This window comes from Strix aluco, chromosome 5 (assembly GCF_031877795.1).
Source record: "Strix aluco isolate bStrAlu1 chromosome 5, bStrAlu1.hap1, whole genome shotgun sequence".
Lineage (NCBI taxonomy): Eukaryota > Metazoa > Chordata > Aves > Strigiformes > Strigidae > Strix > Strix aluco.
In genome coordinates, this window is record NC_133935.1 from 69,113,827 (window position 1) to 69,135,415 (window position 21,589).

Here is a 21,589-nt window from a genome sequence, read left to right on the forward strand (position 1 = left end):
ATTTGAGCTAGTTAAAAACTAATATTTTTAATAAATTAATAGTTTTAATTAACTGAGGTAATAAAATAACTATAAGATTCTAAAAAGGATTAAAATTTTAAACATGTTTATAAGAAACAAAAATATTACATGTTATTGTATTTCTAATATAGTAAACTTTAGTACATAATACTCTGATGTTGGATGCAAGTAGTTTTACTACCTGAATATTAAGGGCTGATATTTTACAGAATGTAAATATGAGCTAGTTCTTCTTGGTTATGTATTTTAGAATAAGATTTGTTTAAGATCAGAAGTTGCATGATAAAGCCACAGTAAAGAGGTATTATCTATTGATTTTATATATATATTGTTTTTTTGCTTATCTCCATGGAATATTATTGCATGTTTTTTTAAATTATCATATGCGATATGGACATTTTAATGAATCTGTACGAAAAATATATATTATGAATTTGGAGTGAACTATTGTGTGAAACATTTAAAGACGACAGTTGAAAAGGTCTGTATACCCAACAGATTATTAAAATTGCAAACTTAGTTTTCCATTAACATTTTCTATTTTGGCATCTTAAAAAGAGTGGAAGTTGATTTCAGCAGAACATCCTGTGGGGAAATTAGTTCATTTTGCTAAAGTATCTTAATAATTACAGTGACATCAAGGTTAATTGCTTAATCTGTATTGCCATAGTGCAGTCCTGTAGAAATCCCAACACAATCTGTTCTATAATTAGTGCCAGAATATCCATATATAGAACAAGCTGTAACCTAAACAAATAAAAAAAAGAACTGATATGATTAATAAATAAGATTTACCAAAGGGTGTGTGTGTGTGTGTGTGTGTATAGATATATATATGAAGAGAGGGGGTAGATTTCAGAAAATAGATCTCATACAAACACAGTATATTAAACCCTTTAGGAGATATAAACAGCTGAGGTAGAAAATAATTTCAAGCAAGATGGTTTTTCTCTCTATTCTTTTTCCAGCTCCAGAATGTGATCGCTAGCCAACACCATCAGATTTGCATCAGGTCCCATTTTCGTAATGCAGTGCATCACAATAGATAGTGTCTTAGTCAAAATATGCTTATCTCCTAAATAAGGTGAATAGAATTTTGTCTGCAAAACATAACAATTAAGTTATAGAAAACATTCTTCTTTCATCTGAGTACATTTGAGTTGAATGTATACACATTTTGGTTTTACTCTTAAGGGCAATTACTATTCAGGTCCTCCTTCAAAATGTCAACTTGATTAACTCAGTTGAAAATGCAAAACTTACAGAAACATTTAAGTTGTTCGTGAACAACCTACTGGTGTTTAAGTATTTGTTATTTAAACCTAATACTTAAGACCAAAATTAACTTTTGATTGCCATAGTAAACATCATTAATTGACGTATAGTAGTCACATATGACACATGTAAAAATATTGTATTATACCATATTCTACAATATCTGTACAATTAAAAGTCTGTATTGTACAATATTGAACAATATATACCTTCAGAACATTATGTTGAGTATCTGAGGTACTTAATAATGATCACCCTAAAATGTCATAGATGAACTGGTAGTTTAAATTTCTGTTCTCAATATTCCTTACATGCACAAAGTAGGCCTTATTTGATAGAAATAACAATGTTCCACCAAGTCAATGAAAGTGCACTAATTCATAGCAAGTAACACCCTGGCTATTATTTTCTTTTTCATGAATTCTGAACCAATTCACCAAGATCAACCATGTAAATTATACACTCCCTCAGAAGTGAGATCAGAGTCATCTGAGAAAGGAACACATCACATCAAATCTCTCACCTCTTCAACAATATTATATTGGAAAAAAATAGTATGTTTAAGATGAAATAAAAAAATTAAAAAGGACTTTTTCACTATGTCATCATTCTTTTCTTCATTACTTTCTTCTTAATTTTTTTAATGAGTTATTAGTTTTGTTTCCATTGCTTCACAGAATGGCCAGTCCAGCATTCAGAGTTTTTTGGTCATGAGATGATTCTTTCTTTTTCTTCATACTGAGTTTCTCCCATCTGGCATTCCGGTCCTATTTTATTGCATCTATTTCCCTGATTTTCCTCTTTCTGCACTTTATCTTTCCACATGCATTTTCATTATATATTCCTAAATACTTCTTCATTTCTCTATTATTATTTTTATGTGCAAATATTCTATTTTATTTAACATGCAGTAGGTTTTTTGTGTATTTTCTCTGTAGGACCTCATTCTGAATGCCCTAAATTCACAGTAATTGTTTTCTCCATGCTACTACCAGAAACTGATAGAGACTTACTGTGCTTTGCTTGTCCCATGTCAGAAACAAGATGGTCAGAGTTTATAAAGTAAAAGTGAAGATTCTTCTACTTCATCTTTGGGGTTAATTTCAATAATATTGCCTGTTGCTGAGCTTACAGATTTGTATTACATTGGTACACTTCATTAGCGCATGATCTTTTGCGGTTTTATTGACTGTTCAAATTCTGAAGATATGCTGTGCTGAGAGACAATGTGGTGCCCCTGAGAACTCAGGGTGATACGATGGCTTCCTCCCTGCTTCCTGCTCCTTTTTGGAAACTGTGGGTTCGTTTGCACATTACTGCTTCATGTTAGTCATCAGTTCTTGGCGAATGCTTATTACATTCAAGGCAGAAGCTGTGAATTACTCTGCGTTAACTAACATGGTTTTCAAATAACTGTTATCTGGGGACAGAAACCAGCAACTGGATCTGTAATAGTCAGCTGTATAATTGATCTTATTTTCAGAAGGGTTATAAAGAGAAATTTTAAGGCATTCACTAAGTATGTAGCAACATACAAAAGAAACTGTTTTTAATGACCTTTAAAGAAAAAGAAAGTTCTACAAATTATATCTATCTCATTTTTACAGAAATTAGGATAAGTCACAACCAGCCCTAATCTCAAATATGCACCACTGAAAAACATGTCAATAGAACAAAACATGTTCTATCATCCTTTATTGTGTTTTGTACAACAGAACTGAAACATAGAGCCTGTATCCTTAAAAATATACACTTCTTACGCATCTTAAGATATAGATTCCATTATCAATGTTAAGCCTATCACTCAAATGTTGGTATCACTGTGATAAAGTCTGATGATAGTTTGATTGCTTTAGATACTATGACTTTTACTTTGAGGGAGTTGAGGAGGCAAATTAACCCTAATTTTACACAGGGAAGAAATCTGTTCTTACTGCTCTAAAGTGTATATTCTCCAAAATGTGTTCATTAAATAAGGAAATGTCTCCAATGACACATACTTTAAACTATGCCATATTTAAATATCCAAATACCATTTTCATCTGCCTTATCAGTCTCTATCCGTCTAGTTGAGTAATTTTGAAGGCATATACCTTTATGTCATATAGATTCCACAGATAGATACAGCTAGATATGGAAATGTTTTATGTTAGTACTTTTCAACTTGGTAACTTTTAAAATAGCCATTTTTTTTTTAAAGCAGTAACTAAGACTACCGTGCACTCAAAAATAAAATGAGAAAACCTTTAATTTTCCTACATTTTACTTAGTTATTGCCTCTTATTCAGTGTTTATTCATCTCCAGGGAAACAGGAATCAACTCTCCCACATCTTGCAGCAGTTTTCATTTAAATGGTTTCTCAGCTAAACACCACTTTAATTTTGAATGTTCATACTACACGGTGGGAATTTATGCAATTTATAAAGCATTTACTATAGCAGTTAAGAGACTGTTGTTGAGAAATTTCTGATGAATCTCTGCAACCTCAACAAAAATTCTTTTCTTTCAATTCCTTTTTAAAAGGCAGTTGCTAACCTGATAAATCAAACTGCAATTAGTAACCTGCAATATTATCAGGAAGAAAGCTGAAACTTAGCACAGCAGTGAGTCTATACTTGCATATAATTGCAGCTTGCTTCTTCTTTTCCACACGAGTCAAAACAGTAACAACTTGCAAAAGACTAGGAGTTCTATCAATGCCCTAACCTTTTTAAAAAGCATAGTTTAATGTGCTCCTAGCTGAATAATTTTATTTGGTTCTCTATTTTCCTCTCCTTGTCACCATAGATACTGCTTAGAAAAGTTTTATAGCTTGTAAGATAGCATCCCAGTTGAAATCAGGTAACCACTAACAGGCAAAATACTTCTTAGCTTTGTTAATTACTTACTGCAATCTATTGATTTGCTGAAACAGACTCTAACAACTCAGAGGGAGTTATAAAGCAGGTATGTTTACTCTGGCGCCGGACTGCAAGGGGGTTTCTCCACAAAGCTTGCACACCCACAGCACATTTTACCAGAAACTGATAGAGAGTGGATATACATATTCATTGGATTACATAACACAAATGTACATATGCATAAATAAGGCTGGATTAGTTCGAAAGGCTGGTGTCAGCAGTTTATCTTATCTTTGCGCCTGCGCGTTGCCTCCTGGTGGTCGTCTTCAGGGGTCTTTTAGATGAAGGCTCACAGTCTTTTTCACCTTATACTTTTCCCTGGAGCATGCACAGATTCTCTTAGACAATTTCTTGAATAACAAGAGTGGTTCTCACTGGTTTACCACCTCTATCTTATCTAAAAGAACCAGTATATTAGTTTCTACTGCCCATATATGGCTATCTATCCATTACAAAGACTAAACTTGCTAGAACACATCTGCTTTCCAAGGACATGTTTCTTATTTTTGCTGAATATTGTAGTTCTTGGTAAGTTTTGTGAGAGATGAAAAACCAGGCCTGCAAGAAACACGGTCTAAGAAAAACAGCCTGAGAAAGCAATAAAAGTTGAGTCTGATCTAAGGAATGCCTCAAACTCTCGCAAGACGAAACTATTAGTCACAGGGTGGATAGTGTGGAGGTCGAAGCTGATGAGGCTGCCCAAATAACACAGGCTGCAGCTGGAGGAGGGAACCCTGTGGAGACAGGATGGTTCTGCTCTGGTGCACCTGGTCAAATTTCAAGGGCCATCTGTCCGGTGAATGACCTTTGCTTCATTATCCATGAAATGCATATTAAAGTTAACAACCCTCAATATGCTAATGAAGACTAACACAATCATGCTAATTACATCATTCCATGAAACACCTTACCCCTCCCCATACATGGGATACGTAGGTATGTGGGTCGACATAGGGTCAGACCCAAGGAAAGTGTATAAACCAAGGAGGGGGGAAAGAAAGAGGGGGTCCTGGAGAGTGCAGTGAAGTGAAGAAGACGGATGTTTCCTGGAACCCTCGCTGGCAGGATCGACACAGAAACCCAGACCAGTGATCTGTATTCCCCTATTCCCTCTATCTCCCTCTTTTCCTTTTTCGATTAAGAAATGCAAGGCATATTCTATTGCTTGCCACAACTTGCTATATACTTAGCCAATTATGGTGTGTTCAATTAGTACATTGTGGGTAGTTAATAAAACTTTGGACTTTGAGACTTGTCTCACCGTTGTCCGCTCCACTGGGGATTTGTGAATCTGAGTCACTTTTTTCCCTCATCTGAGCGGGACGTGACAAGTTTCCACAGAAAACTGCTTTGTTTTGATGAACACAGTAGTCCTTGGTAAGTCTCCACAGAACAGTCAGGGCAAGCAGGATTATTAAGCAATATTCAGAAATCATTCTAAGTTACTATAAGTAAATAAGTTGCAAAGTAGGTGATCATTTCCTTGTATCACTGTTAAACTTTATCCTTTATTTTTAAAGTGCATGGAGTCGTTTTGTTTGTGGTCTCTTGCAAACCTCTTTGGTTTTCTTTCAAAAATATATGCAGCAGAAGCTGAGGTGAGATCTGGTTAAATGAGAATTAGACTGTTGATTTTAAAACTCTGTTAACAAGCTGACTTTTAGGTCAGTATTTCTGACTTGATAAGAACTGCCCGTCACAGGCACGTAAGTTCTTTCAAACTGCACTGTTGTGTGATTTCAGATTTCAGTAAGAAACTGAGAAGATAGAATATTTTTACTTATTTATTTTAAAAGTACCAAATATTAGATAAGCTTGATTACTCTATTTTTATACATAATACAAATCCACATTAATATTTAATTAGTACTAAACAAATATTTTTTTCAGGAATTTAACATACAACATTAAAGAATGTGTTTACAATGTAGCTCTTGTCATTTTCACTGTGAAAGATATCTGTTGTTCAGTCTGAAAAGGTCACGTAGTCTTGGTTTCCATGCCTTAATCAATATGGACTACATGTCTCTGCATCAGAATAAACAGCCACTGCTGCCACTTCTTTTTCTAGATGAACTACTGTGTTATTCCATGTCTCGTCTTGCATCTGGGTAAGGTCTTTTCCCACATTCATAATCAGTACATTGGGTGACCAGAATGACTGTAATGACAAGGAGAACACTGGAGCAATGTTAATGCATTTGTATATGACTGATTGGACAACCTCAGCAAAAATCAATTTTCCCATCACCCCTCTGAGCCAACTAGTGTCATGTTGTTTATTCAAAGAGACTTAAGCCTACTTGATAGACTTGTTCTCAGGTATTCCATTCTGATCTCAGAGGGATGAGATGGGTGGGGTGATACGTAAGGTCACTGGCTATTGAACTGAAAATAATTAAATGATGAATGGCCTTCCAACATAATTGTTGTCATACAATTATTTTGGCACATTTCTGAACGCCTCCTACTCAATGCAGGACCATATTCAGCTGGCTGTTGAATATCTCCAAGCATGGAGACATTGCAACCTTTCTGGGCAACCTGTTCCAGTGTTTGACCACTGTCACAGTAAAAATATTTTTCTTATAGTTGAGTGAAATTTTCGTGAATTTATGCCCACTACCTCTTGTCCTGTCTTTGGGTGTGACTGAGATGAGTCTGGCTCCATCTTCTTTACTCTCTCCTATTGGAGATTTTTAGAAATTTTCCTTTCTGTCTCTTTCAGTCACCTTTGCATGGGTTTTGGGGGAATTTGGAGTAGGTTGTTTGGGGTTATTTTGTTTGATTGGTTGGTTGGGGTTTTTTGTTTTGTTTCATTTTGGTTTCTTCCTGTTATGAAGAGTGCTTACATTTTAGAATGAAAGTTTCTTAAGGTCAGAGAATAAAATCTGAGACTACAACATAATTATTCAATTAAATAGCAATGGAAGAGAAAACATTAAAAGAAAATTTTCAGATTCATTAATCACTATGTATTCATTTTAGTTCATTTCATTACAGCTTTAAAAGCTTAAAAATCTTCAGTCTGTATTCCTGATGGATTTGGAAAGATATTTAAAAGAGACTGACATTCTTAGTGTTCTGATAATGTAAAAAATACCTTGACAGAATAGAGAACATATTTCTTTAAAAGCATGATGAAAAGTGAAAACTTTATTTTAGACCATTTCAGATCAATCTCTAGATCTGTTGAGTAATGCACAATGTCTTTTGGGGTAATTGTTGGGAATACGTACAGCAACACCTGCATAAGTGGAGGAAACTTTATATTTCTAAGAAGTTTCTATTGACGTTGAGTAGTAAGAAAATTAATGAGACCTACACATATATTTTGTTTTATAACTTTTTAAGTTCTCTAAGTCTGTAATAAGCTTCTAAATTTTTCACAGAATAATAACAAAATGTTTCCTTCTTGCAGGACTATTATTCACAAGTCTGTTTATCCTGAATTGTTTCATTAATCAGATATGTAATAAAGTTTTGCAAACAGTAGTAGTGGCACAAAGAAAGATGTGTTTCACAGAGAGGAACATACAGTTGCAGTGTATGAAATGGGAATACCTAAAGTCAAAGCTATTGTCAAAGGAAAAGCAGTGTGTGTAGTCTGAGATAAGTATCTTTTGGGGACCAACTGTAACGTAACTATTGGGTCTTGATTTGGTGTTGCTGCATTCTGGGAAAAGGGGAGTTATGTATACTGTAAGATATAAGTAGATCTGCTCAAATAAATGACTGACTGTTTTGGGGGGAAGTTCTAATTTATTTTTTTCTTCTGACTTAAGTGAAAAATGTTGTGAGTATTTGCTGATATTGGAATCAACTATTATATAAAAAGAGAAGAATTTTTGAAAGCTTTTTTTTCTCAAAAATTCTTTGTTTATAATTATTGACAAACACAGGTTGTCATAGTGATTATAAAAAAAAGTAACTGAGAGAAATTTGATGGCCTGTGTTATACAGAAGGTCAGACTAGGTCATCTAATTACTTCAGTTAGCACAATTTGAAATCCATTATTGCATCTGAGAAGCCAAAAGCATAAAAGTGAAGACAGACAAATGAGGCAAATGCCAGAGTTTAAAATTTTGACTAAAAGTCTCTCTAGTAGGAGAAATAGCATCCTAAAGTCTGTGATCTTCCCAATATTATGTATGTATTTTCATATAGTTCCATCAGGGAGAAATTGGTGTCTCCTAAATTGTTTAATCACATTGAAATCACATTAATGACCTTGAAAGGGAGGTGTCTTGATTTGGTGAGATGATTCACTGAAGGAAACAACAATTTTCTTTGCTTCAGGCTTTGCTTTTGGCTAGCTGAAGTTAACTGGGAAAAAAAAAAAAAAAAAGCCCTGCTGCTTTGGACCTCTGTATTTTTTTCAAAACGGTTTCTAACAGATTAATTATTTTTTCTTGGAAAAATATTAGACGGTTTGGTCAAGCATGGGGGACATTTAGAGCTTCATCTTAAAGGAGTTGCAATCTTTTATTGGAGGTCTGGTTCTTAGATTTCTGTATCACACAGTCTCACATCACTCCAGAAATAATAAAGGGAGAGAAGGGTGTATATAGCTAAGCCAATCACTGCTAAAAACGGAGAAGCCAATCTAATTTTTAGTAAGAGGACCATGCTGTTTATAAAATTACAAAGGTTCATTTAAAAAGAAAGTAAAAATGCAATTACAGAAAATAAATGCCCAAATTATGAGTTCAGAATACATTATTATGTTTCTCACAGAGCATAATTATAGTTGTGTCATTTGTTCAGTAATATTCAAGGTTGTAGAGGCACTTATATTATAAACCTTATATTTCAAGGGTTTATAAGTTGGCAGTAAGAAATTTGCTTAGCAGTGAAAATCAACACACTGTCAATGCCAGAACATGTTATTTTACAGTCTTTCTCATTTCTTAACACGTGCGAGTGTAAGACTAGGAGGAGGAAGACACTAATTGGTCCAGAGGTATGTTATTTTGGCACTACAGCTAAAAATAAGAGTGGATCCCTTACGCCTTTCTTCCTAAAATTATCTCAAGTATTCACTGGTAGGAATGTTAAAATGTTACTGTGTGGTAGTATGCAAAGTTCCTATTTGTTCAGTACTGGAAAATAACAAAAATAAATGCCTTCCATGATTTCAACATCTTTGACAATAAAGGATCTTTTTTTTTTTTTTTCTTCTTCTTCTGTTGTTTTGGTTTGATTTTGTTTTTTTCTTTAAATACTGCAAGTGATTCCTAATTCAAGTTTTCCTTCGCATCTATTATCTTTTTTTTTCACTTTTCATTAAGAATTTGCACCAATTTTAGTTCCAGTCCAGAAGTTTTCTTTAGTTTGTTATTTGATTTTTTCCTTTGGTTTTATTATTTCCTACACACATAGAAATACAAATGTTTTGTATGTGTATGTATATAGATATATATAAAACTATGTATATAAATAACAGTGTCAGTTTTCAGTTAACAGCTTTGATTTAGCCTTTGTATAAAGAAACCCTACAAAATTTGCACAAAAGCAGAGTTAGAATAATGATTTGCTTTTAGGTTTTCTGAAAGTTGAACTGAAGTCCACAACTCAAAGAACTGCTAAGGAAGTTACCCTTGGTTTCTAACAGTTTCATTCTACAAAGTAATTACTTTGACGCAGACTGATAATAATCTATGCCTTTAGTCAATGGTACTTCTTGAGCAAGAGTCATTTAGGTTTTCAAGTATACAATTTATTTCTTTAGGGGGCTGCAAATATGTTCAAAGTAATAAGAACCCTTACATAGTTGTATAACCAAAAGTTCTTAACTGTTTTATAAAACTGAAGTTTCTTTTTGATAGTCTGTTTTTTCTCTTTTTCTTGTCATTTCTGTATTTATTTTTCTTTTAAGACTGGGTCTCTGTTGAGGGGCTACTTTTTAATTATTTATGTTTTTAACTGTTTGGCTGATTTTTAATTACTGTGAGAAATAATTAATTCCTGTATTTTTTAACCTATTCACTATAGCAATTTGTTTGCCTTTATTTTTAATTCCGTGAAGCAATTGCATTACATGTTTACACCTCTTCACATATAGATTAAAACTGTGAACACTCCTCAGAGGCACCTACCTGCATACAAGTCTGTAGAATCTGAGTTTTATTGTTGGACACTAAAAATTTGATGTGCAGTACAAGTAGACATGCACACAAACTTTTCTGTTGACTGTGCTTATTTTGGTAACATAAAGATGGAATATGAACTCACTGTAAGTAAGAAAGCAAACTGTTATTTAATCTCTGACAAAAAGGTCTAAAAAATCTATGAGGTTTTTCCAGGTTTTCTTTCCTAGGATACTCCATCTGTCCTTGTTTTATTTTTAGGCCACATTTCAGCTGTTAGTTTTGTATTCAAATGTGTTGTCTCTCTTACTCCCCCAACTTGTAAACACAGTCACATATCTTAGAATGCCAGGTGTCTCACATAATGTCAATGACATTCATAAGAACAACAAAAAAATTCCAGAACTATTTATTTATTTGTTGTCCTACAAATAGTTATAAACAATGCTGAAAACTATAGAGAAAATAAAGAAAAATAGAGTATCATAAATTGTGGAGACTAGAAAGGCTATTTTGGAAGGGGTTTTTTGCACAAATGGTGAAATTTAGAATTTAGATTTTGTGTGTGTATGTGTCTACAAGCTTTGAGACTGTGCTCTTCACTTTTGCTCCTGGCATTTTCTCAAAATATATAACCTGTACTATGTGAACATAATTCTGAATAGATCTACACTGAACATAGTAAGGTTGCATGTCAGGGAAGAGGTTATTGCCTGTGTGTGAGAGACGAGAAACCAGGCCTGTGAGAAACTAAGAAAAACAGCCTGAGAAAGCAAAAGTTGAGGCTGATCAAAGAAATGCCTCAAACACTCGCAAGACAAAACTATGAGTCACAGGGTGCATTCTGTGGAGGTCGAAGCTGATAAGGCTGCCCGAATAGCACAAGATGGGACTGGAGGAGGGAGCCCTGTGAAGACAGGACGGCTCTGCTCTGGTGCACCTGGTCAAATTTCAAGGGCCATCTGTCCGGTGAATGACCTTTGCTTCATTATCCATGAAATGCATATTAAAGTTAACACCCCTCAATATGCTAACAAGGGCTAACATGATCATGCTAATTACATCATCCCATGAAACACCTTACCCCTCCCCATACATGGGATACGTAGGTATGTGGGTCGATCTAGGGGACGGACCCAAGGAAAGTGGGTATAAATCAAGAAGGGGGAGGGGGGCGCGGCTGGGAGAGAGAGAGTGCAGTGAAGCGAAGAAGACGGATGTCAGCGAAAAAGACGGATGTCTCCTGTGCCTCCTGGAACCCTCGTCGGCAGGATCAGCGCAGAAACCCAGACCGGTGATCTGTATTTCCCCATTCCCTCTATCTCCCTCTTTTCCCTTTCCTATTAAGAAATGCAAGGCATATTATATTGCTTGCCACAACTTGCTATACACTTAGCCAACTATCGTGTGTTCAATTAGTACATTGTGAGTAGTTAATAAATGTTTAGACCTGGAGACTTGTTGTCCGCTCCCTTGGGGATTTGTGAATCTGAGTCACTTGTCCCCCTCATCTGAGCGGGACGTGACACTGTGAAACAGATTTCCAAACTACTCCCAGGAGTACATTCTGCAAAGGAAGTAGTCAAAAAAGTTTTAACTTCCATTTCTTGTTGATGGGGTGGAGCTGTATGGCTTTGCAGCCTTCTTAGACTTAGTCATCATTTTGTCCTGGCAGCTCTTGTAAGCAGTCTGGAGATCATTTTAAAGTTACCATCTTGGGGTTTTTTGGTTAAAAAATGGAGGGGCACACTCAAATGACCTATGTAAATAGAAAAGGAAAGATCTGTCTAAATTTGTTTTCCTTGGTGTGTGGTGATATTACTACACATTTCTTCATCTTACTATATTTAATGTTTTAGAACATAACTTACTCTATTCACTTGCCTACACAACAGAAGGAGTGATGAGACCATCCTGCTACACTGGAAAGAAATGGTGAGTCTGTAATTCCATTTTTAATGCTTGGGTCAGGATATCTGAAAACTACATAGTGACAAGTCATAAGAAAAAAATGTCCCAAGGCATCCAAGTGTGTGTTGAGTCTACATTGCCTTGTTGCAGAAGATATGATTAGAGTTGCATGTTTCCCCTATCACATGCTAAAAGAATATAGCATAAAATACTTCTGTGCGTAAAACTAATGATCTGCTAGATGTGATACAATTTGCTAACATATACACAACTGAGTCAATGGAATACCATTTGCTGCCTAGAAAAAAGTTATTGCATACTAGCTTAGAAGTATGACAACTAAGATAATTATTTTCTTGTTAAAGAACACATGCATGACCTTACATAAATTTGCATGAGCTTACATAAGGTTACACCCATGACCATTTAAATGAGATAGATTTTTTTTTGCCCTCAGTTTATCTGAAAATTATTTGCCCAATTTAGGCATCCAGGATTGCCTAAATTTGAGTGACTCATGCCATTTGAGACACCTAGGTATCCACATGCAGCTGACAGATACTACACAACCTGTGCTTTTCTGAAGATAGAACTGGAGAAGAGGTAGGAAAATTCTAGGATACTTATTATGACACTAGATGCCCATGTTTAAGCAAGGGATTTAATCTCTTAGACTCTACCAGGCAGAATTGATCCCATTCCATCTATTCTAGACACATTTAATTGCTGGGTGGATTGTCTTTTAAACATGTCATCTCCCTTTATTGACTATAGGTGTTGGGTTTAGCTGTTGAAACACTGATATCTATTCCCCACTGAGACTCACCTGGTATCCACCATGTCCTCAGCCATTTCTCAGAATGGCTTAGGCCACTGGAGTTGGTTCTGTGCTATACTTGCAAACTTCATGCACATCTCATGCCTGGTGAAGTTTGTAAGGGCATTAGGTACCTATGTTTAAGCAATGAGCACTTACTGAAAGTGACATAGAACCATAGATTCATTTAGGTTAGAAAAGACCCTTAAGATCAAGTCCAACCATTAGCCTAACACTGTCAAGTCCACCACTAAACCATGTATCTATGTGTTACATCTATACGTCTTTTAATAACCTCCAGGGATGGTTACTCAACCGCTTCCCTGGGAAGATTTTTCCAATGCTTAACAACCCTTTCAGTGGAGAAATTTTTCCTAATATCCGACCTAATTCTCCCCTGCTGCAACTTGGGGCTGTTTCATCTTATCACCTGTTACTTGGGAAAAGAGACCAACACCCACTTCACTACCACCTCCTTTCAGGTACTTGTAGAGAGTGATAAGGTCTTCCCCGAACTTCCTTTTCTCCAGGCTAAACAACCCCAGTTCCCTCAGCCACTCCTTGTAAGACTTGTGCTCTAGACCCTTCACCAGCTTCGTTGCCCTTCTTTGGATATGCTCCAGCACCTCAATGTCTTTTTTGTAGTGAGTGGCCCCAAACTGAACACAGTATTTGAGGTGCAGCCTCACAAGTGTCAAGTACAGGGAACAATCACTTCCCTGTCCCTGCTGGCCACACTATTTCTGTTACAAGCCACGGTGCTACTGGCCTTCTTGGCCACCTGAGCACACTGCCAGCTCATATTCAGCTGGCTGTTGACCAACACCCGCAGGTCTTTTTCTGCCAGGTAGCTTTCTAACCACTCTTCCCCAAGCCTGTAGCACTGCATGGGGTTGTTGTGACCCAAGTGTAGGACCTGGCACTCCACCTTGTTGAATCTCATACAGTTGACCTTGACCCATTGAACCAGCCTGTCCAGATCCCTCTACAGAACCTTCTTACGCTCAAGGCGATCAACTCTTCCACCCAACTTGGTGTCATTTGCAAACTTACTGAGGGTGCACCTGATCCCCTCGTTCATGTCATTGATAGCGATATTAAAGAGAACTGACCCCTGTACTGAGCCCTGGGTAATACCACTTGTGACCAGCTGCCAACGGGTTTTCATTCCATTCACCACAACTCTTTGGGCCTGGCCATCCAACCAATTTTTTACCCAACAAAGAGTACAGCCATTCAAGCCATGAGCAGCCAGTTTTCTCCAGGAGAATGTTGTAAATGCATGGTGGAAGCATGTTCCTAAGACAAGATAAAGAAACTGTTACAGATCTCACTTAAAGAATATCCTATTAAAAAAACCCAATAAAAACACAACAAAAAGTCACCACCTCCAAACCTCATAATGCAGCCAAAAAAAAAGGATAAGGAACAGGAAAAAAAAAAAAAAAAAGGTACAAAAAAGCTGCAAGAAATAAAAAAACTATTGGTAGATGACAATATAAAATATACTGAATTTTGCTATGTTATGCTAAATAATCTGCATAGCTGTGGTGTGCTATGCAATACAAAAATGGTGCAACCAGTATTAGAAAAATTCAAGCTATTATCACACAATTTGAACAGCAACTATATGATGTGGCTGTGAAAGAATGTTGTTGTTGGATATAAGCAATCCCAAACACAGTGTGTATGCAAGTATGTGCATTCTAACCATTTTTACTGTCTTAGGAGGTCATCCTCATTCTGTTAAGTTAGTGCTGGAAATTGACCCAACAGTCTCTATGCTGATATAAACCTATTTACCTAAAATTCTTTAGAGCTTTGCTATGTATTAAACCTAGGTTAAAGCCAGAGAGGTACTGAGGAACAAAATTCCTGTGATAAACGGTTTGTAAATAAATATGATTTCTGATTCCTATTGAACACCTTCTGGATTGTATATTGTTCACAATGATATTCATGTCCTAAACAAAAATTTATTTGCTGCTGTGCTCATGTAGATAACAAATAATTTCAAAACCACTAAATAATGGTATTCCACAGACTCCTGAACCCTGCTTTTAAAAATAACAGTGTTAAAGGAAAAAGTCTATTTGAGAAAAACTGCTCACAATATTAAAAGTCAACCTCCTACCCGTTATGTGTTGTAGAAGTTATAACACCTTTTTAAGTGAGAGATATTGTATTCCAAAGGGTTAAAATTTAGTTCTAAGACAATAATGAAGAAAGATTGGACCAGATGATCCTTGAGGTCCCTTTTCCGACCTAGTGTTCTATGATTCTATAAAACTGAGTGTTCCCAATGAGTTTAAAGAGTTGTATCAGCTTTCAGGAGCTGCTGTGATTGCAGCCATCCATTTCCAGTAATGGAGAAATTATGGAGAAATTATTTACAATATTTTATTTGTGAAGTAATTTTTTTATTATTATTTTAAGTTTACTTGACACCAAAGAATGCTATAAGTATGACACAGATCTGTTTTGTTTATATGTTGGTCTTTTCCACTTTAAATGGGACTATAGAGACCTGCATCAACATCCAGCATTTTTCAAAGAATGATGTTTGCAATCCTCAGTAACATGCCTGCAATACAGTGTTGTCTTGATGATGCTGTATTTGAAACTTTTAAAGTTCATGAAAAAATACTGTCCATATTATTATGTATCAATGCAGCAGGGCTGAATCTGAACTTGGCCAAATGTCTCTTGAGATCTTTTCTTCAATGTATAATTTTTCAAACAGATCTAAGATATGAACCATTCCACTCTGCTGTAGTTATAAAAACCCTGTTTATCTTGATATTACATATTACATTATGCTATCGAGATTTACTCAGGACTATGGTACCATTGTAGAACTACCAAATACAGTACTCTATATAGCTTGAACTTTGCTCTGGAAAGCTGCTGCTCTATTATGAAAACAAACCCAAAATCCACTCTATAAATAGTTCAGGATTTACACTATCTAGTCTTGTGTTGCCTATCATTATGATTATTAATGTTTTAAATTTACAATTTAGAACCACATTAAATGCTGAGAATACTACATTTGCTCAAAAACTTTTGTTGGATGTGATAAAAAGATAAGTTTAGAAGGAGGCATATGGTTGCCTATGGATTCTAGAAAAATGAATAAAAAGACATCTTTTGGTCTAGGAAATCAAAGTACACATAGGTCATAATCTTTTGACAACAAAAACTGTAAGGAAGAAAAAAGAATCCTATATCTGCAAACCAGCAAACTCAGGCATGTCATGGTTCTTATTTTATGTTTGCTTTTCAGCAGTGAAAAAGAAACATTTTGGTCATCTATCTGTAATAGCATGTTTTACTTACTTCTCATTAGCTTTCCCAGAATAGATACCCAAGGGGAGATCAAATCTGATAAGCATCCCACCAGATGTAAGCAGTCTTCTGTATGGACTAAAGTGTACATTTGAAAAAGGTTCAAAATGTAATGATAATTATTTAACACAGTTCACATAAATTTTTGTTTCCTACTCCTCTTCTGTCCTTTCTAAACTCTACCTCTCTAAATCTTGTGATTATGTAAACATCTCAGAAAATAACTAAAATGAGAAATGTAGATTTCCCAGCCATCCTTATATATAATCTAAATCTAACCTTTCAGTTTAAAACCATTACACCTTGTCCTATCTCTATACTCCCTGATAATGAGTTCCTCACCATCTTTCCTGTAGGACCCCTTTAAGTACTGGAAGGCTGCTATAAGGTGTCTCCAGAGGTTTCTCTTCTCTAGGCTGAACAACGCCAACTTCCTTAGCCTAAATCCATTACTTATTACAGTGTCTTTTTTACTCCTGAACTGTATGCTCTAGGGTCTTATCCTTTTCAGAGGAAGATGTTGAGAAAGATTGTACTGTGGAAAAGCTACTGAATTATTGTCAGTCTCTGGTTTTTTACCCTACATCTTTATTGAAGGTAGGGCAGGTTCCAGGTTATGCTTTTAGTCCATCTCCTCTCCGGTGCCAGCACACATACAAAATGTAAGTAAGAACATTTAATGCTTTTTATAAGGTGGGCTTCTCTAAAAAAATACTTTTAAGAGTCTCTAACAAGTCTGAGACTTGTTTGAATTTCTTTAAGAACTGCCCTTAACAAGTCCATGTCAAGTCAGCTTCAGCTTTCTACCCTGCTGTGTTATTTTAATAATCTGCAACTCCAATAAGACTAATCTTGCATTTGTACTGTGAAGGCAGTCTGAAGTAGTAGAGGTATCTCAGCAGGTAGTTTAATGTGTACCAAAGGTACCCTTCTCTTGAAAATGCTAATGGGTATTTCCTGTTATATAAGATCAGTTTAAAATGGTAATAAACTATCCGCTCAATTTTTTAGCCATATTACTGCTTTGCAAAAGAAATAACTGATTGTAGCTTTCTGCAAATTACTATAGCTACAGAAGAGATTTCACAAGGAATGCTGTCTCAAGGACAACACATTATGCTCAGGATCTACAGGATTGCACACAGTGTAATGTGAGAGAGTAAAAAATATTTTGATGGATGATTCATCTGTGTGCTGATAACAGGGTTGATTAAATGAGTCTGTTGGTATATAAAATTACATGTAGATCTTGAAAGTCTAAACAGGTGTTCTTCAGTCTTGAAGTCCTTGTGAATATGTTTTGATAGCCTGCAGATGGAGCAAATACAACTTTGCTGTATTCAGTTGGAAAATTACTTTTATCTTCACTGATGAGTTTGCTTTCTGAACAGTGACATTTGAGCAAAACATCACTGAACAGAATATGTTTGTTTCTAGAAAAATTATGTAAAGAACCTTTATCCTGGCTTTGGAGATTTCAGACATATCTACACATTCTGAATATTTTTTCAAGGAGAAATAAAACTTTCTTCACAGTAATTGCTTCACATTAAGTTAAAATTCTAATAAATTTTAAGAGAAAGACAATTTAGAGATTTACTAATATTAAGATCTGCTACTGCATCCTTCTTCCACTGAAGGAGATAAAAATGTACCTACATTATTGTTTGCAAGACAGGCCTAAGACTTACTAAAGCAAGTGACTTTATGAACCCTTCCATTTCCCATTTTCCATTTGTACCACTATTTGCTAGTACTAGTGAGCCTCATGCTTATAGCATCCGCACTGTGGGGACATCCATATATATCCAAGTCAGAACCTGAAGACCATGACTTAAGTTGCTCCTAATTTATTAAAATTTGAATTTTGACTTCTTGATTCTGGATTTCAAAATTCCATGCTCCAGGGGGACTTCAGCTGCAGAAAAGGTGTGTTATATTTTATGGAGTTAGTCTGGGCTAATATGCAGCTAGCTTACTTCAGCTTCCTTACTCTTAGGTTCCTACAGTCTCTTTCCACTATGAACTTTCACCCTGGCTTGCAAGCACATTTATATTGGACAACATATACTTCTCAACTTTGTCTATACTCACTAGGCACTTCACAAACTGTTGTATAAATGTGGTGTCCAGCTAAAACATGTAATTGCAAAGTTATTATAAACTTTAGGAATGGCTCTTTTCATTGGCAAAGCTGTAGGTGAAAATTTGATTAACACTTTAATAGTGCACTGCTCCTCTTGTGAGAACTTCCAGTCCTTTGTTATCAACCAGACTTTATAGGACCACTCCTTTGTTTGCAGAAACTATTAGAGATTCTTTGAATTCAAAAGGATTATGTTGACTCCTAACAAGATTCTGTGCTGCTCTAGTTTTTTTCTGTGGCTACCCTCCCCACACAAGCTCATCTCAGGACCACTGAGTTTTGAAAAACTAAGTTTTTGTTTCTCTTTTCTTTCTCTTTTGCTTTTTCTTTGAGTCAAATAAATGCTATATTTCTTGGATGCAGGCTCTCTGTAAGTATTTCTCAACCCTCTCCCGCATACACCATTTCCTTTGATTTTAAAGCAGTGCTATTCTTCAGTGCTGAAGTCTTTGTCTTCTTTTAAAAATGATGTCTAGAGATATACTAGGAATTTTGTCTCATAAACACCCTTTTTAATTTAATAAAATTACTTTTTATTACTGTGAATTGATATTTTTGATATTTCTTTGTAAATAATGGATAATGGGTAAATGCGTTCTGAAATTTTCTGGGTATTCTTGAGTGACAGCACAGAACTAAATAAGTAGTCCTAGGACATAGGATCATAGAATATCTCAGGTTGGAAGGGACCCATAAGAATCACTGAGTCCAACTGCCTGTTCCTCACAGGACTAATTAATGCTAAATCATATGACTAAGATTGTTCAGACACTCTTTGAACTCTGACAAGCTTGGTGCCATGATCACTTCCCAGGGGAGCTTGTTCCAGTGACCAACCACCCTCTCAGTGAAGAATATTTTCTTAATGTCCCATCTGAACTTCCCTGATGCAGCTTCATTCCATTTCCTCTTGTCCTATCGCTGGTCCCCAGAGAGAGGAAATCAGCACCTCCCCCACCACTGCCCCCCTTGGGGAAGTTGTAGACTGCGATCAGGTCACCCCTCAGCCTTCTGTTCTCCAAGCTGAACAAACCAAGTGACCTCTGCTATTTCTCCTAAGTCTTGCCCTTGAGACCTTTCACAATCTTGGTCACCCTCCTCTGGACACGCTCTAATAGTTTAATGTCCTTACACTGCACATGTCCACTGTAAAAAGACATGCTTACTAAAACGTGTATTAGAACCACTAATGTTCATAGTTCCTTGCAGCTGAATGTAATGAAATCATGGTGATGAACTAACAGCGGTAAATGGTATTAGGCACTAATGACAGCATTTTCCTACCCTTCTGCCTGCTGTAAGAAAGATTAAAAAATTATTATAGTTGAGTTATGAGTTACTGTCATGACTATTGTAGAAATGCAGCTGCCTGTGCTAAAAGATGGCTCTGACATGCCATTGAGAGCCACATGCAAAAAGATTGTCACCACTTTTCCTCTTGACCTGTGAAAAGCTTGAAGATGTCTATTGCACTTGTGGGAGGAGCATCACTAGACACTGAGGAACACTATGAAATTACCACCACAGCCATTTCTCGGAAGGAAGTATTTCTTTGCATCTTTCTTTCTCTCTCTCTCCATATTTTTTTTTTTTTCCCACAGACAAAATTACTACTGAACAATATACCTGTCACTTATCCAAGAAAACACATATAGCGTAAAAAGGTTAAGGGAATATGAATACTCAAAATCTGTAGTGAAATGCTGGGTTTTTATAAATCCCTTTTAGTAAACAGTGGAAAAAGATAATATGTTCAGAATCTACAGATCCTACCACTGCCTACCAAACATATTAGGTGCAAGTGAGCAAGGATGTGAAAAACTCAAAATGGCTCACTCTGAAATGATATGATCTTTCACATGAAGTTATGAACCAAAACATTTCAGAGTTCAGTGTGTATTTAAAAACAAATGGCTACACAATTTTAAGAAGCCAAATACTTTAAGTAGTTTATGTATTAAAAAAAAAAAAAAGTAAATTAAATCCTAAAGTCATAAGCACCCCATGCTCAGGCATAAATTATAGTTGTAATTAAATAGAAACTTCATCCACAACTCACAACCATGCAAGTTTTAACTACAAAATAAGAACTGCACCAGCATTAATTACTTATGTGGAAGATGTTAAAAATGTTTACTCATCATGTCCTTTCTCCATTGTTGAACCTAATGTCACTCATATTTATTCACTACCTAATTGGTTTATGACTTTCACCAGAGAACAAGTGTGTTGCGTCATTTCTCAGCTGGATTCCAGGTGAATGTACAACTACAGTGATCTGTAAGCCTACAGATCTTCCAAGTGTGAAGAATGTTACTTTAATGTTGTCTCATGAAGGAAAGGTTACCTGTCTCAACAGAAGTCTAGAGTTTTAGCTCTAAATGAGGAGGAAAATAAAGGAAGGGAAAAAAAAAGATTTCTTCCCTTTAATTAGGTAGAAAGAAGGGTTTATATTTTAAACATAAGCTAAACTATTTGAAACAGAATGAATAACAAGCAGTAAGAACATGCTTTATGCCTAAAATGGTAGTTTGTTGTGTCTCATGCTGGTTATTTATTCTTTATTTTTAATATTAATAATTTAGTCTTCACACAGTACAAAGGGCTGTGTTAATGTGGCATTGCTTGTAGGCTAATATTTCATGTATGAATTGTAAAATACTCATGCTCTGATGGAGCTGAACCCGATATAAAAATAATATGAATTTTCAATAAAAAAGTAGTGGAAAAGGAGACAATTATGCAGACCAATTAAAAAAAAAAAAAAAAAAGCCCTTCAAAATAAAGTGTTATGCCTTCTTTCTGCCAGAAGCTTCTGATTATAAATATTATTATTAGAGATGGGAATTACAAAAGTTACTGGGTGTTAATATTGACAATTATAAGGTACAATATTCTAATTACATTTATTATTGCTCTGTTTATAATGATTTTAACTTTAATTTTCTTAATACTATAAGAGAAAATGCTACATATTTTAAAAGAATCTTATATGATTTTAAAGATCTGATATAATGGCAGAATCTGATATAATGGCAAAGTTTTTATGATGTATTACTTATTTCACTATAGGTATTCCA